General features: G+C 52.2%; 1 protein-coding gene across 1 annotated transcript in view; it reads right to left on the bottom strand.

Moving 5' to 3' along the window:
- Positions 1 to 17351, bottom strand: part of LOC147737074 (uncharacterized) — a 127359-nt gene that overhangs the window by 84653 nt on the left and 25355 nt on the right. The window contains exons 4-5 of the mRNA XM_086962834.1: positions 14620 to 14706; positions 2827 to 2891 (exon numbers count right to left, since the gene is read on the bottom strand). The gene's annotated coding sequence lies outside the window, so the exon portion shown is untranslated. The remainder of the gene's footprint in view (positions 1 to 2826; positions 2892 to 14619; positions 14707 to 17351) is intronic.

The raw sequence follows: 17351 nt of genomic DNA, 5'->3' as shown, positions 1-17351 counted from the left end.
CCGAACAAAGTATGGATTATATGAGTACCAAGTGATGCCCTACAGTTTGAGCAACGCTCCTGCAGCCTTCCAGTACTTCATTAATGATGTCCTGAAGGAGTTCATTGATCAATGCACGATTGTTTACATCAACAACATTTTGATTTATTCCTCATCAGAAGAAGATCAGCAACTGGTAAAAAGAGTTTTGCATTGCCTGAAGGAAAGCAAGCTTTACATAAAACTTGAAAAATGTGCTTTTGGAGTGAAACCTGTGGATTTCTTGGGATTTGTAATTGCTCCAGAAGGTCTTACCATGGATGTTAAAAACATTGAGGCAGTCTTAAATTGGCCTCCTCCAACCTCTGTGAAAGAAATACAGAGCTTCATCGGGTTTGCAAATTTCTATCGCAGATTCATTCAAGATTTTTCCCTGAAGGTACCTCCAATTACTAAATTGCTACGGAAAGGAGTACCTTTTCGAACGTCTGCTGAGGCAGAAGATGCTTTCCAGTTCTTGAAGCAGAGTTTTACCACTGCACCAATTCTGCTGCATGCGCATCCTATTCAACCGTTTTACCTGGAGACTGATGCTTCTGAACAGGCAATCGGAGAGGTACTTTCAGAGGGACAAAAAGAGACAGAACAGTTGCATCCGGTGGCATATTACTCTAGAAAATTGCAACCAGTGGAAATAACGTATACTATTTCAGATAAAGAACTCCTCGCTATCAAAGATGCCTTCCAAGAATGGCGACATTACCTTGTCAGAGCAAAATATGTGGTGACGGTATTCACCGATCACCAGAATCTTCAGTTTCTGAAGTCTGCCAGAACGCTCACACCATGCCAACTTAGGTGGTCCCTGTATTTCGCCAATTATGTCTTTGTAATAACTTATCGGCAATGAAGAATTAATGGAAAGGTAGATGCCATGTCTCGCATTGACACGGATGGAAGAAAGAGTCCCATTAGTGATCAAAAGATAATTCCTGAAACTAAGATCGTTGGAGCCACTAGTGAGAAAACTCTCATAGACAAGGTCAAAGAAGCCTTACCTTCTGAAGAAATGCGGAGCTGGGCAGAGAAGGAGTCAACTCAAGAAATTGTCGATGGATTACCGTTTTATTCCAAGGCCTTGTACTTACCAATCAAAGAACTTCAACAACAAGCGTTGATCGACTGTCACGACAGTCCATCGGCAGGTCACCCTGGAATCCATTGAATGGAGGAGTTGTTAAGGAGACAGTTTTGGTGGCCAGGGTTGTCCTAAGATGTTCGAGTTTATGTGGAAGGCTGTGAGATTTGAACAATGGGGAAGACAAATAAGCTGGCTCCTCAGGGTTTATTAAGACCTTTGCCTACCCCTCCATTTTCCTGGCACTCTGTGACTATGGATTTGATTGTTAAATTGCTTTCTAGTCAGGGATTCAGTTCAGTATTACCCATGGAAGACTCCTTATCAAAAATGGCGCATTTTGTTGCCCTGAAAGGGAAGTCATCTGCAATACATATAGTCACACAATTCAATTAACGTGTTATTAAGATACATGGTATTCCAAAGGTTTTGATGACAGATCGTGGATCTCAATTTCTATCCCATTGTTGGAAGGCTTACCCAAGAGGTTTGGGAATTGAGACACGTTACCCAACAAGGATTCATCCACAAACAGATGGTCAAACTGAAAGGGCAAATCAAGAGTTAGAAAAGTATCTCAGACTGTTTCTTTAGGATCAAGAGGGAGAAGAGTGGCTTGATCTTCTTAGGACTGCAGAGTTTGCACATAATAATGCTAAGAATGCCTCTACTGGTTTTCCCCCTTTCTACTTGAATTATGAAGGCATCCGAATTCTGAGGTTTCCTTTCAAAAAGTGTTGGTGCCTGCAGCACAAAACTTTGTACAGCATCTTAGCAAGGTACACGAGTCTGCCACCAAGAACTTAATGAAAGCTAAGGAACGCTACGAGCAAAGTGCAGATGAAAAAGAAGACCTGAACCAGATTTGAGTAAAGGGGAATGGGTTTGGTTAAGCATTAGAAACCTAAAGCTTAAAGGAAAAAGTTTCAACCCCGATTTATAGGTCCATTTCCTGTGGAGCAAGTAGTGAATCCAGTAACTTTCAAACTAAAACTACCACCACAGCTAAAAATACACCCAGTGTTTCATGTTTCTCTTCTTAAAAAGGTTTCACCCCATTTGAAAGAATTGAGAAACAGAGAACCTATTTTAGTGAAAGGACAAGAAGAATTTGAAGTTAAAAGAATCCTAGTTTCAAAGTCCATTCTAGAGAAAATCTTCTATCTTGTAGACTGGAAGGGTTTTGGCCCAGAGGATAGGTCGTGGGTGGAACATTCAGATGTTCATGCTCCCCGACTAAACGAAGATTTTTCACTTGCAAAATCCTCACAAACCTTAGCCCGGAGGCTTAAACTTGCGAAGGGGTACTGTTATGGTGCAGGAAAAAGAAATCAAAGCTCTTCTTTGTCCCGCAGTATCTGCCATTAAATGAGCATTGCAAAGATTACCCGCTCGCAAAAGGTTGTTGGTGATTATTCTGCGGAACTGGGCATTCTCCCCTGTACTACCAACAGGGAGGACCGCGGTAGAAGTTGTCGGTCTAGTCCTGCGTTCCTGGAAACGAGTGCGAGGTCTAGAAAAGCTGTTAAGTGCGCCGGCTGATTTTAGAACCACGCACTTCACCAACGTATTTTCAGAGATTAGTCACGTTCTTTCTTTAGTCTAGTTAGATAGAAAAAGTGCAGTTTTGTGCCAGGCGTAGGCTAGAGAGAAATACAAATTTAAAGTAAATAGGAAAGAAATATATAAAGAGAAGAATTAATACTTACCCATTGACAACTTCAGTTCCTGATTTCTTCGTCGCTTGGTTGACAGCGGAAGCTCCAGAAGGTTCCTAAGGGAGAAGTAAGAAGAATTCAGAAGATAAGAAAGTGAGGCAGAGAGTCAATGAACAAATGAGTAAAAAAGAATAAATGTTATGTAACAAGAGTTAAAGGGTGCTAAAAAGTTGTTTATAATGCAGGTTACCAAAGAATAGAATACTTATATCGTAGAATAGAAGAGGAGCCAAAGCCATAGGCACTTTGGATAAGGAAATCCGCACCCCTTGGCCAGGGCTCACCTCCTCTGCTCCCCCTGGACAGGCCTCACCTCTGCACCCCTGGACAGGCCTCACCTCCTCTGCAACCCCTGGACAGGCCTCACCTCCTCTGCAACCCATGGACAGGCCTCACCTCCTCTGCAACCCCTGGACAGGCCTCACCTCCTCTGCAACCCCTGGACAGGCCTCACCTCCTCTGCAGCCCAGGAACAGGCCACACTTCCTCTACACCAGGGGTCTTCAAACTGTGGGGCGCGACCCCCAGGGGGGCCATGGAGCGATGCAAAGGGGGTCGCGCCTTCACAGTGTCACTTCTGCCCTGGCCTCCAGGGCTTCAGCCCCCCTCCTCCCCCATCCTGTGGCTCAGCCCGGGCTGCTGCAATGCAGCTCGCTCCTGGGGCCTTGGCTGGGCAGTGTCTGGAGTCTTATCTTCGGCCCGAGTTTTTAACAGGTCATTTACGACCATTAGCATATTTACATGCCTTTGTTAACTGATTACCAACGCTTCGTTTTTTTTATGGTTTCAGTACCCCCTGGGCCCCCACTCTGCCTATTCCTTACATTTGTATTTTAATACTTACTGCTGTAGTGTGAGAATATAAAGTTGTATTGCCAAAAGAAACATGCCTGCTATGTGTTGTTTAAAGATCCTGCAAAGACCTGCTCTTGACACTAAATTGAGTTATAAATAAAAAAGTATGTATCAATTAGTTATGTGACTTTTCTGGTTTTATTCTCTTTAATTATTAGTCATTGATCATTGAGGCATCCCTAGAACACAATTAAAAGTGCTTTCCATTTATATTTGCTGTTCTACGTATTCACAGATAAGTGCAAAAAATACAGCTTTTGGTGACTGCTTCTTTCTGGGCCATCAAAATAATGAGCTGGTAACCCTAATCATTAGACTGGAAGTTTGTTGCAGGATCAGCACATTATTTATTTCCTCCACCCTCGAACCCTGATTAATGCCATTATAGCAATAGTTTAAATTATATCTGAAACCCTACGCTTCAAGTTTCTGGGAATGCCCCTGCTTTCAGACTACTCACTTCTCATTCTCGCCTTCACTTTCACGTTCACCCTGCACTCACACTGATCACCATGCACTCACACTGATCACCATGCACTCACACCAATCACCATGCACTCGCACCATTCACCCGTTCACCCTGCACTCACAGTGATCACAGTGCACTCACACTGATCACAGTGCACTCACACTGATCACAGTGCACTCACACTGATCACAGTGCACTCACACTGATCACAGTGCACTCACACTGATCACCATGCACTCACACCATGCACTCACAACATTCACCCACAACATTCACCCACTCACCCTGCACCTACAGTGATCACAATGCACTCACACTGATCACCATGCACTCACACTGATCACCATGCACTCACACTGATCACCATGCACTCAAACTGATCACAATGCACTCACACTGATCACCATGCACTCACACTGATCACAATGCACTCACACTGATCACAATGCACTCACATCATTCACCCGCTCACCCTGCACTCACACCAATCACCATGCACTCACACCATTCACCCGCTCACCCTGCACTCTCAGTGATCATAATGCACTCACACTGATCACCATGCATTCACACTGATCACCATGCACACACACTGATCACCATGCACTCACACCAATCACCATGCACTCACACCATTCACCCGCTCACCCTGAACTCTCAGTGATCATAATGTACTCACAGTGATCACCGTGCACTCACACCATTCACCCGCTCACCCTGCTCTCACACTGATCACTTTGCACTAAAAATTCGCTTACATTGTTCACTCTGTACCTCACCCTGCAGTCACACGAGCACACTTCTCACCCTGCACTCATGTTACACTCCACTCACCTGTCCCCCCCACCCCTTACTACTCAATCTGTAGCTCACTCAAACAAGGCCATCACTAACCATGCACTAATTCGTCCCACTCTGCACTTACAGCCAAACTCAAATTCATATGGTCACCTCACTCACCCTGCAGTCACTCCTTTTACCCTACTCTCACACTGTTGCATTGCTCACCATGCAGTCACATGGGCACTCTTGTCACCCACACAGTGCAGAAGGTTAAAGTGCCTGGTACAAAGAAGATGTACCATGCACATCACAGAATTGAGTGTGAGTAAACTATGAGTAACGCTATAAAAAAATGAAATGTTTGTCAGGCAGGTGCTATAGAGAGATGAGGTGTATTGTTGGTGAGTGGTAGTGAGGAAATTCATGGAGAAGGTGGAAAGACTTTTGACCGTGTGCAACCAGTGCTTCGACAAGCCCTGGCTGGGAGTGTTAACCCCCCGTGCCCCCGAAGTTCGGGTCTACTGGATCCCCTGCTTCTGCCTATTATTTACATTTGTAGTGCGCTACTGTTACCAAAAGGTGTCCTGGGGCTAATAACCATCTGCCTGCACTGTGAGAGAGGGATCCTGGGTTGAGAGAGGAGAGAAGAGAGGGATGGAAGGAAGGGGGTGAGAGGAAAGGGGCATGGGTAAACTCCTTAACTCTGCACAAGACCGCCACGGTTTGAATGCACCCTTGCTGCTCCCGGCCATGGCCAGGTGAGCTTCTAATGTGGCAGCGCGTATTCCTGCGGATTTGGAGGCCCTTCACAGAGGTTGACTAGACATCTTTTTGATGTTAATTGCTGTATTTTGGTTATAAACTGGTACTGATGGGGTGAAATCTTTCCTCAGTATTACTGTGTTTAAAAAATTCTAAATAATAAAGCAATGCTACCCCAAAATACGCAGCTTCACAGAACATTATTTACATTTTCTACTCACACAATTTAGTCAAACCAGTCGCATAATTTGGTCCTCACCTTCCTCATAACCTAGAGGTTTAGAAATTTTTGTCAGGAGGGGGTCCTTACGTTTGAAAATGTTGACAGGGGGATCTCGGCATCCAAAAGTTTGAAGACCTCTGCTCTACACCCTCTGGACAGGCCTCACCTCCTCGCCCCCCCCCCCTTGAGAGGCTCCACCTCCTCTGCCACCTGGACATGCCTCTCCTCCTCTTCTCCCCCTGGACAGGCCTCACCTCCTCTGCCCCCCTGGAGAGGCTACACCTCCTCTGCCACCTGGACATGCCTCACCTCCTCTTCACCCCTCTGGCCTGGCCTCACCTCCTCTGCACCCCCTAGACAGACCTCACCTACTCTGCACCACCAGGACAAGCCTCACCTCTTCTGCACCCGTGGAGAGGACTCGCCTCCTCTGCACCCCTCAGGACAGGCCTCCCATCTGCCACCTGGACATGCCTCAGCTCCTCTTCACCCCTCCCGGATATGCCTTACCTCCTCTGCACCCCCAGGACAGGCACCACGTCCTCTGCACCCCTGGACAGGCCTCATCTGCTCTCCTCCCCATGGACAGGACTCACCTCCTCTGCACCCCTTGGACAGGCCTCCCCTCCTCAGTACCCCTGGACAGGCCTTGCCTCTCGTGCATCCACCTGGACAGGCCTCAACCACTCTGCATCCCCCTGGAGAGGCTTCACCTCCTCTGCACCACTCCCAGATATGCCTCACCTCCTCTGCACCCCCAGCCCAGGACAGGCACCACCTCCTCTGCACCACTGGACAGGCCTCACCTGCTCTTAACCCCCTGGACAGGACAAGCCTCACCTCCTCTGTACCCCCGACAGGCATCACCTGCTGTTAACCCCCAGACTGGAGATGCCTCACCTCCTCTGTACCCTGGACAGGCCTCACCTGCTCTTAACCCCATGGACAAGACATGCCTCACCTCCTCTGCACCCCCTGGATAGGCCTTACCTCCTCTGCACCCCCTGGATAGGCCTCGCCTCCTCTGCTCCCCCTGAACAGGCATCTCCTCTGCACCACTCAGGACAGGGCTCACCTCCTCTGCACCCCTGGACAGGCCATACCTTCTCTGTACCCCCTCGGGTCAGGCCTCACCTCCTCTGCACCCCTGGACAGGCCTCACCTCCTCTGCACCCTGGACAGGCCTCATCTCCTCTGCTACCCCTGTACAGGCCTCACCACCTCTGCTCCCCCTGGACAGGCCTCACCTTTTTTGCTCCCCTGGACAAGTCTCACTTCCTTCCCTACCCCTGGACAGGCCTCACCTCCTCTGCACCCCTTGGACAGGCCTCACCTGCTCTTCACTGCCTCTGCTCCCCCTGGACAAGTCTCACCTCCTTTCCTACCCCTTGACAGGCCTCGCCTCCTCTGCACCCCTTGGACAGGCCTCACCTCCTTTGCAACCCCCATGTGAAAGGACATGCCTCACCTCCTTTGCACCCTTTGTACAAGCCTCACCTCTTCTGTACCCCCTGGACAGGCCTCACCTTCTCTGCACCCCTCCCGGATATGCCTCACCTCCTCGGCACCCCAGGACAGGCACCACCTCCTCTGCACCCCTGGAAAGGCTTCACCTGCTCCTAACCCCCCGGACAGGACATGCCTCATCTCCTCTGCACCCCCTGGACAGGGCTCACCTCCTCTGCACCCCCTGACCTCCTCTGCACCCCTGGACATGCCTCACCTTCTCTGCACCCCCTGTGCATGCCTGGCCTCCCCTGCACCCCTGGACAGGTCTCACCTCGTCTGCAACTCCCGGGACAAGCCTCACCTCCTCTGCACACCCCCCTCACCCCCCAGGGCAAGCCTCGCCTCCTCTGCTACCCTGCACATGCCTCACCTCCTCTTCTCCCCATGGACAGGTCTCGCCTGCTCTCCTCCCTATGGACAGGACTCACCTCCTTTGCACCCTTTGGACAAGCTTCAAATCCACTGTACACCCCCCGGACAAGTCTCACCTCCTCTGCAACCCCTGGACATGCCTCACCTCCTCTGTACCCCTGGACAGGCCTCCCCTCCTCTGCACCCCTGGACAGGCCTCACCTCTGCACCCCTGGACAGGCCTCACCTGCTCTCCTTCCCATGGACAGGACTCAACTCCTCAGCACCCCTTGGACAGGCCTCACCTCCTCTGCACCCCTGGACAGGCCTCACCTCCTCTGCACCCTGGACAGGCCTCATCTCCTCTGCTACCCCTGTACAGGCCTCACCTCCTCTGCTCACCCTGGACAGGCCTCACTTCCTTTCCTACCCCTGGACAGGCCTCACCTCCTCTGCACCCCTTGGACAGGCCTCACCTGCTCTTCACCGCCTCTGCTCCCCCTGGACAAGTCTCCCCTCCTTTCCTACCCCTGGACAGGCCTCGCCTCCTCTGCACCCCTTGGACAGGCCTCACCTCCTTTGCAACCCCCACGAAAAGGACATGCCTCACCTCCTTTGCACCCTGTGTACAAGCCTCACCTCCTCTGTACCCCCTGGACAGGCCTCACCTTCTCTGCACCCCTCCCGGATATGCCTCACCTCCTCTGCACCGCCAGGACAGGCACCACCTCCTCTGCACCCCTGAACAGGCCTCACCTGCTCCTAACCCCCTGGACAGGACATGCCTCATCTCCTCTGCACCCCCTGGACAGGGCTCACCTCCTCTGCACCCCCTGTGCATGCCTGACCTCCTCTGCACCCCTGGACATGCCTCACCTCCTCTGCACCCCCTGTGCATGCCTGGCCTCCCCTGCACCCCTGGACAGGCTTCGCCTCGTCTGCAAACCCCGGGACAAGCCTCACCTCCTCTGCACACCCTCCTTGCCCCCCAGGGCAAGCCTCACCTCCTCTGCTACCCTGCACATGCCTCACCTCCTCTTCTCCCCCTGGACAGGTCTCGCCTGCTCTCGTCCCCATGGACAGGACTCACCTCCTTTGCACCCTTTGGACAAGCTTCAAATCCTCTGTACACCCCCCGGACAAGCCTCACCTCCTCTGCAACCCCTGAACACGCCTCACCTCCTCTGTACCCCTGGACAGGCCTCCCCTCCTCTGCACCCCTGGACAGGCCTCCCCTCCTCTGCACCACCTGGACAGGCCTCCCCTCCTCTGCACCACCTGGACAGGCCTCCCCTCCTCTGCACCCCTGGACAGGCCTCACCTGTTCTCCTTCCCATGGACAGAACTCAACTCCTCCGCACCCCTAGGACAGAACTCACCTCCTGTGCACCCCTGGACAGGCCTCACTTCCTCTGCACCCCATGGACAGGCCTCACCTCCTCTGCACCCCATGGACAGGCCTCACCTCCTCTGCACCCCCCTGGACAGGCCTCACCTCCTCTGCACCCCCCTGGACAGGCCTCACCTCCTCTGCACCCCCTGGACAGGCCTCACCTCCTCTGCACCCCTTTGGACAGGCCTCACCTCATCTGCAGCCCCCTGGACAAGCCACACCTCCTCTGCCACCTGGACATGCCTCCCTTCCTCTTCTCCCCCTGGACAAGCCACACCTCCTCTGCCACCTGGACATGCCTCCCTTCCTCTTCTCCCCCTGGACAGACCTCACCTCCTCTTCACCACTCTGGACTGGCCTCGCCTCCTCTGAACCCCTGGACAGGCCTCACCTCCTCTGCAGCCCCTTGGACAGGCCCCACCTCCTCTGCACCCCTGGACAGGCCTCACCTCCTCTGCCCCCCGGACAGGCCTGACCTCCTCTGCACCCCTGAACAGGCCTCACCTCCTCTGCCCCTTGGACAGGCCTCACCTCCTCTGCACCCCTGGACAGTCCTCGCCTCCTCTGCACCCCTGGACAGACCTCCCCTCCTCTGCACCCCATGGACAGGCCTCCCCTCCTCTGCACCCCTGGACAGGCCTCCCCTCCTCTGCACCCCATGGACAGGCCTCTACTCCTCTGCACCCCTGGACAGGCATCTCCTCCTCTGCACCCCTGGACAGGCCTCTCCTTCTCTGCACCCCTGGACAGGCATCTCATCCTCTGCACCCCTGGACAGGCCTCTCCTCCTCTGGAACCCTGGACAGGCCTCACCTCCTCAGCATCCCTGGACAGGCCTCTCATCCTCTGCACCCCTGAACAGGCCTCACCTCCTCTGCACCCCCGCGGGACAGGCCTCACCTCCTCTGCACCCCCGCGGGACAGGCCTCACCTCCTCTGCACCTCTGTGAAAATCAACTCCCCAGCACACGTATTTAAGTAAGATGTGGTTTCCCTCCAAGTTAAAAACAAGTACAGTAAATGAGTCACAGAATATACACAATTCTTTCTTTCTTTTGTCTTGTTCGTGTTTTATTCTGGTGTTCTCGGGCACAACCAACACGTTTCGGCGCTACAGGGTGTGATCCTGCGACTTTCTCAAGGCTGTGTAAAAAATAAAGGTAGAGAACCATGATCTAAATAGAAGTCACATCCTTCTCAGTCATTGGTATTATTTTTTGTAAAATGAAATACGGCCACAGCGCATATAAACTAAGGGGATTGTCTATGTTAGGTATACAGACAATAGTAACATAACCTTGTTGAGAAGATACATGTAAAACAAGCATTGGAAATGCAATAGGGCTCGCATTTGGAAAGTTTGAGCTATTGGTCTTATAAATGAAATTTTTTTTATTTATGTGTTATTTTTTCAAATAGCTAAATTAATAGCTTTGTCATTTACAATGCCAATAGTTATAACTTTTGCAAATGTGACACCTATAGCATTTGTAATGCAACATGTTTTGTATTTACGTGACTTAGATGTATTGATATTACAAATAACAATGGCTTTTAATTTTGTAAATAATTAATACTTAAATAAAAGTTATTGTAATTTATAATGGCAATAGCTTAAACGTTTGTAAATAACTTTTGTGAAGATTATGTTCAGTGTATTTTATTGTGACGAAAATCCAAGAACATTGCATTTGCACCTACACACACACAGAGCCAGACACACACACACACACATATATAGATGTGGTGGTGGTGGATCTGGGGGATATGGTGGTGTTGGATGTGGGGGTGGATGTGGTGGTGATGGTGGATGTGGTGGTGATGGTGGTGGATGTGGTGGTGATGGTGGTGGATGTGGGGGTGGATGTGGTGGTGGTGGTGGATGTGGAGATGGTGGATGTGGTGGATGTGGTGGTGGTGGATGTGGTGGAGGTGGTGGATGTGGTGGTGGATGTGGTGGTGGATGTGGTGGTGGATGTGGTGGTGGATGTGGTGGTGGATGTGGTGGTGGATGTGGTGATGGATGTGGTGGTGGATGTGGTGGTGGTGGATGCGGTGGTGGTGGAAGTGGTGGTGAATGTGTTGGATGTGGTGGTGGATGTGGTGGTGGATGTGGTGGTGGATGTGGGGGTGGATGTGGGGGTGGATGTGGTGGTGGATGTGGCGGTGGTGGATGCAGTGGATGTGGCGGTGGATGTCATGGTGGATGTGGAGGTGATGGTGGATGTGGTGGTGGATGTGGTGGTGATGGTGGATGTGGTGGTGGATGCGGTGGTGGTGGTGGATGCAGTGGTGATGGTGGATGGGGTGGTGATGGTGGATGGGGTGGTGATGGCGGATGGGGTGGTGGTGGCGGATGGGGTGGTGGTGGCGGATGGGGTGGTGGTGGTGGATGGGGTGGTGGTGGTGGTGGAGGGGGTGATGGATGTAGTGGTGGTGGGTGTGGTGGATGTGGTGGTGGTGGGTGTGGTGGATGTGGATGTGGCTGTGGATGTGGCTGTGGATGTGGCGGTGGATGTGGCGGTGGATGTGGCGGTGGATGTGGCGGTGGATGTGGCGGTGGATGTGGCGGTGGATGTGGCGGTGGATGTGGCGGTGGATGTGGCGGTGGATGTGGTGGTGGATGTGGTGGTGCATGTGGAGGTGGATTTGGAAGTGGTGGTGGTGGTGTATGTGGTGGTGTTGGTGGATGTGGTGTTGGTGGATGTGGTGGTGGATGTGGTGGTGGATGTGGTGGTGGATGCGGTGGATGTGGTGATGGTGGATGCGGTGGTGGTGGATGCAGTGGTGGTGGTGGATGGGGTGGTGGATGTAGTGGTGGTGGGTGTGGTGGATGTGGTAGTGGTGGTGGGTGTGGTGGATGTGGTAGTGGTGGTGGGTGTGGTGGATGTGGTGGTGGATGTGGCGGTGGATGTGGCGGTGGATGTGGAGGTGGATTTGGAGGTGGTGGTGGTGGATGTGGTGGTGTTGGTCGATGTGGTGTTGGTGGATGTGGTGGTGGATGTGGTGGTGGTGGATGCGGTGGATGTGGTGATGGTGGATGCGGTGGTGGATGCAGTGGTGGTGATGGATGGGGTGGTGGATGTAGTGGTGGTGGGTGTGGTGGATGTGGTGGATGTGGTGGTGGTGGATGTGGTGGTGGTGGTGGATGTGGTGGTGTTGGTGGATGTGGTGTTGGTGGATGTGGTGGTGGATGTGGTGGTGGATGCGGTGGATGTGGTGATGGTGGATGCGGTGGTGGTGGATGCAGTGGTGGTGGTGGATGGGGTGGTGGATGTAGTGGTGGTGGGTGTGGTGGATGTGGTAGTGGTGGTGGGTGTGGTGGATGTGGTAGTGGTGGTGGGTGTGGTGGATGTGGTGGTGGATGTGGCGGTGGATGTGGCGGTGGATGTGGAGGTGGATTTGGAGGTGGTGGTGGTGGATGTGGTGGTGTTGGTCGATGTGGTGTTGGTGGATGTGGTGGTGGATGTGGTGGTGGTGGATGCGGTGGATGTGGTGATGGTGGATGCGGTGGTGGATGCAGTGGTGGTGATGGATGGGGTGGTGGATGTAGTGGTGGTGGGTGTGGTGGATGTGGTGGATGTGGTGGTGGTGGATGTGGTGGTGGTGGTGGGGGTGGTGGATGTGGTGGTGGATGTGGCGGTGGATGTGGCTGTGGATGTGGCGGTGGATGTGGCGGTGGATGTGGATGTGGTGGTGGATGTGGTGGTGGTGGATGCGGTGGATGTGATGATGGTGGATGCGGTGGAGGGGGATGCGGTGGTGGTGGATGTGGCAGTGGATGTCATGGTGGATGTGGAGGTGATGGTGGATGTGGTGGTGATGGTGGATGTGGTGTTGATGGTGGATGTGGTGGTGGATGCGGTGGTGGTGGGTGCGGTGGATGTGGTGATGGTGGATGCAGTGGTGGCGGTGGATGCGGTGGTCGTGGTGGATGGGGTGGTGGATGTGGTGGTGGTGGATGTGATGATGGTGGATGGTGGTGGATGCGGTGGTGGTGGATGGGGTGGTGGTTGTAGTGGATGTGGTGGTGGTGGTGGATGCGGTGGTGGTGGATGCGGTGGTGGTGTATGTGGTGGATGTGGTGGTGGTGGATGTGGCGGTGGATGTGGTGGTGGTGGATGTGATGGTGGATGTGGTGGTGGATGCGGTGGTGGTGGATGATGTGGTGGTGGATGCGGTGGTGGTGGTGGATGGGGTGGTGGATGTGGTGGTGATGGTGGATGTGGTGGTGGATGTGGTGGTGGATGTGGTGGTGGTGGGTGTGGTGGATGTGGCTGTGGATGTGGCGGTGGATGTGGCGGTGGATGTGGCGGTGGATGTGGTGGTGGATGTGGTGGTGCATGTGGAGGTGGATTTGGAGGTGGTGGTGGATGTGGTGGTGTTGGTGGATGTGGTGTTGGTGGATGTGGTGTTGATGGATGTGGTGGTGGATGTGGATGTGGTGGATGTGGTGATGGTGGATGTGGTGGTGGTGGATGCAGTGGTGGTGGTGGATGGGGTGGTGGATGTAGTGGTGGTGGGTGTGGTGGTGGTGGGTGTGGTGGATGTGGTGGTGGATGTGGCGGTGGATGTGGCGGTGCATGTGGAGGTGGATTTGGAGGTGGTGGTGGTGGTGGATGTGGTGGTGTTGGTGGATGTGGTGTTTATGGATGTGGTGGTGGATGTGGTGGTGGATGCGGTGGTGGATGTGGTGGTGGATGTGGTGGTGGATGCGGTGGATGTGGTGGTGGTGGATGCGGTGGATGTGGTGATGGTGGATGTGGTGGTGGTGGATGCAGTGGTGGTGGTGGATGGGGTGGTGGATGTAGTGGTGGTGGGTGTGGTGGGTGTGGTGGACGTGGTGGTGGATGTGGCGGTGGATGTGGTGGTGGTGGATGCGGTGGATGTGGTGATGGTGGATGCGGTGGTGGTGGATGCAGTGGTGGTGGTGGATGGGGTGGTGGATGTAGTGGTGGTGGGTGTGGTGGATGTGGTGGTGGTGGGTGTGGTGGATGTGGCTGTGGCGGTGGATATGGCTTTGGATGTGGATGTGGTGGTGGATGTGGTGGTGGATGTGGTGGTGGATGTGGTGGTGGATGTGGTGGTGGATGTGGTGGTGGATGTGGTGTTGCATGTGGTGGTGCATGTGGAGGTGGATTTGGAGGTGATGGTGGATGGATGCACACATGGATGGATGCAAATGTGAATGGGTGTGTGAATGGATGCATGGATACGTTTATAGTTGATGCATTATCAGAGCGAGGACGGTCCAGGCAGGGGCAGTCCTCTTTTCGTAGCTAACGCCTCTAAGATATAGCAACCGCGCTTGGATGCTTGCTGACAATTGTTCACGGGCGTTGAACAAACATGCTCTGTTGTGCATATTCCGCAGCGGTTCCAGCCCCAATAAAACAATAACACAGGGTAAAATGTGTCAAAGCATCCAGAATGGCCTACCCTTCGCTGGAGTTTGTTCCACTCGACGCGCTGTAGCTCTTGCTGACACGGACTTTGTGACAGAAGTGACGGAAGAATTTTTTTCTGCTAAAAATAAATAAATAAATAAACACAAAGTAAATAAATAAAAAAGGTGTCTCTCACACTTCATTCATCGCAAAGAGCTTGTACAATGCGGTAGTCATCACATATCTAGTGCGGGACTGCATGCCTGGGCAAGGGATGATTGTTACAGAGCTTCTTTTTTCAGATTATGTGTCTTCCCTCCACACTTCCAGCCTACCACCATGGCTCCTACCTCTGAACTAAAGCATAATTATAGCCAAATGCACTGCCCTTGCACATTTTTTCTATTTACAATTTTAGCAGTGATAGCAAGTAAATGGCCGCTTTTAATCTGACTTTCATTTAAACAATTACAATCGATTTCCTTCTTTATCCCAATGTTCGAACCGGTCCATTTTTGCCACATTTTTTTGCAGTCCTGGGGTAATTTCCCATTCTCAAGGGAGGGAAGAGTAGTGACTGGTACTGCCATAATGAACAGGCATTACTACAATGCCAGGAAATACCACTAACACTATGGAGCCCAACACATTTTTAATTTATTCAGACAGGGGACAAGAATTTAATTTCCAGGATTTCGAAAAACTAAATATGGTAAAATAGATTTTTTTTTAAATATAACATGCCCGAAAATGTTGGCTGTGGGAACAGATTCCCATACAAGGACTGGACCAATTCACGACACTGCAACAGTGAAGTGTGAGGAGATGGTGGCAAACCTATTCTCATTTAAACAGCAACATAGGGAATGCTAAAAGCTTTAAAGCTCATTCCGCTTTGAAACACGCAACAAACAAGCAGCTGGAAGGGAATGTCTAGTTCTACGCGGTCAGTTTACTTCATTAAGAAGAAGTGGGCCCTAGAAAACAAGTTCAAGCTTTCACACGGCCAGCACATGCTCACTACAGCCAAAACGGACAGCGAAATCTGGGCCCGATAAGGGCAGAAATACATACACTCGCTACCCTTCAAAGTCAAGTCAATTCAGAGAATTTATATAGCGCACTACATACCCAGAGGGTCTCAAGGCGCTTAGGGAGGGGAGGAGGATTACTTGTCAAATATCCACGTTTTAAGGTGCTTTCTGAATGCTAGGTGGTTCTGGGTAAGGCGAAGGTAAGTGGGGAGTGAGTTCCATGTTTTAGCAGCCAGGTATGAGAAGGATCTGCCTCCCATGGTGGTCTTGATGATGCGAGGTACAGTGGCGAGGGCTTGGCTGGAGGAGGGTAGTTGGCGGGAGGGGGTGTAGAAGGACAGTCGTGAGTTGAGGCATTCTGGTCCGATGCCGTAGAGTGATTTGTGTGCATGGGTTAGCAGTCGGAAAGTGATCCTCTTATTGACGGGTAGCCAGTGGAGGTCTTTCAGGTGGCCAGAGATGTGTTCGTTGCGCGGGATGTCTAATATGATCCTGGCTGAGGCGTTTTGGATTCGTTGGAGTTTCTTCTGGAGTTTAGCGGTAGTACCTGCGTAGAGGGTGTTTCCGTAGTCCAGTCGGCTCGTGACCAGAGCATGGGTGACTGTTTTTCTGGTTTCGGTGGGGATCCAGCGAAATGTTTTTTTGAGCATGCGGAGAATGTTGAAGCAGGATGAGGATACGGCGCTGACTTGTCTGTTCATTGAGAGTGAAGAGTCCAGGATAACGCCTAGGTTCCGTGCGTGGTCTGTCGGGATGGGTGCTTTTCCAAGGGCTTCCGGCCACCAAGAGTCGTCCCATGCAGAGAGGGATGTACCTAAGATGAGGACTTCTGTTTTATCTGAGTTCAGTTTCAGACGGCTGTGTTTCATCCATTCCGCAACTTCTTTCATTCCTTCGTGTAGGTTAGTTTTGGCGGTGCTGGGGTCATTGGTGAGAGAAAGGATCAGTTGAGTGTCATCCGCGTAAGAGATGATGTTGAGGTTGTGTTGGCGGGCGATGGCCGCGAGGGGGCTCATGTATACGTTGAAAAGGGTGGGGCTGAGTGAAGATCCTTGTGGTACGCCGCAGATGACTTCAGTGGCCTCTGACTTGAATGGTGGGAGGCGGACTTTCTGGGTTCTTCCGGAGAGGAACGAGGTGATCCATTCCAGTGCTTTCCCTTGTATTCCGATGTTTCTGAGGCGTTGTAAAAGGGTATTGTGGCAGACTGTGTCGAAGGCTGCAGAGAGGTCGAGGAGGATGAGGGCGACTGTGTCTCCATTGTCCAGTAGAGTTCGAATGTCGTCTGTTGCTGCGATGAGGGCGGTTTCAGTGCTGTGTTTTGCTCGGAAGCCGGACTGTGAGGAGTCGAGGGATTTGTTGGCTTCGAGGAAAGCGGCGAGCTGGTTGTTGACAGCTTTCTCGATTACTTTGGCCGGGAATGGAAGGAGCGAGATGGGGCGGTAATTTTTGAGTTCGGTGGGGTCCGCTGTGGGTTTTTTCAGAAGGGCGGTGAGTTCAGCGTGTTTCCAGCTTTCCGGGAAGGTGGCGGAGTTGAAGGAGCAGTTGATGACATCTCGGAGGTGCGGTGCTATGACGGAGTCTGCTTTGTTGAAGATGTGGTGAGGACATGGGTCTGTGGGGGATCCTGAGTGGATGGAGTTCATCAGGCGGATGGTGTCCTCAGTGGAGATTGGGTTCCACTCGTTGAGGGTGTTCAAGGGGGTAGAATGTTCAGCATATGGTTGGGTGGGTTGGTCTCCGGGTTGGT

The sequence above is a fragment of the Lissotriton vulgaris genome, chromosome 1_1 (genome assembly GCF_964263255.1).
Source record: "Lissotriton vulgaris chromosome 1_1, aLisVul1.2, whole genome shotgun sequence".
NCBI lineage: Eukaryota > Metazoa > Chordata > Amphibia > Caudata > Salamandridae > Lissotriton > Lissotriton vulgaris.
The sequence above is the reverse complement of the archived record's forward strand: the minus strand, read 5'-3'. Positions and strand labels throughout refer to the sequence as shown.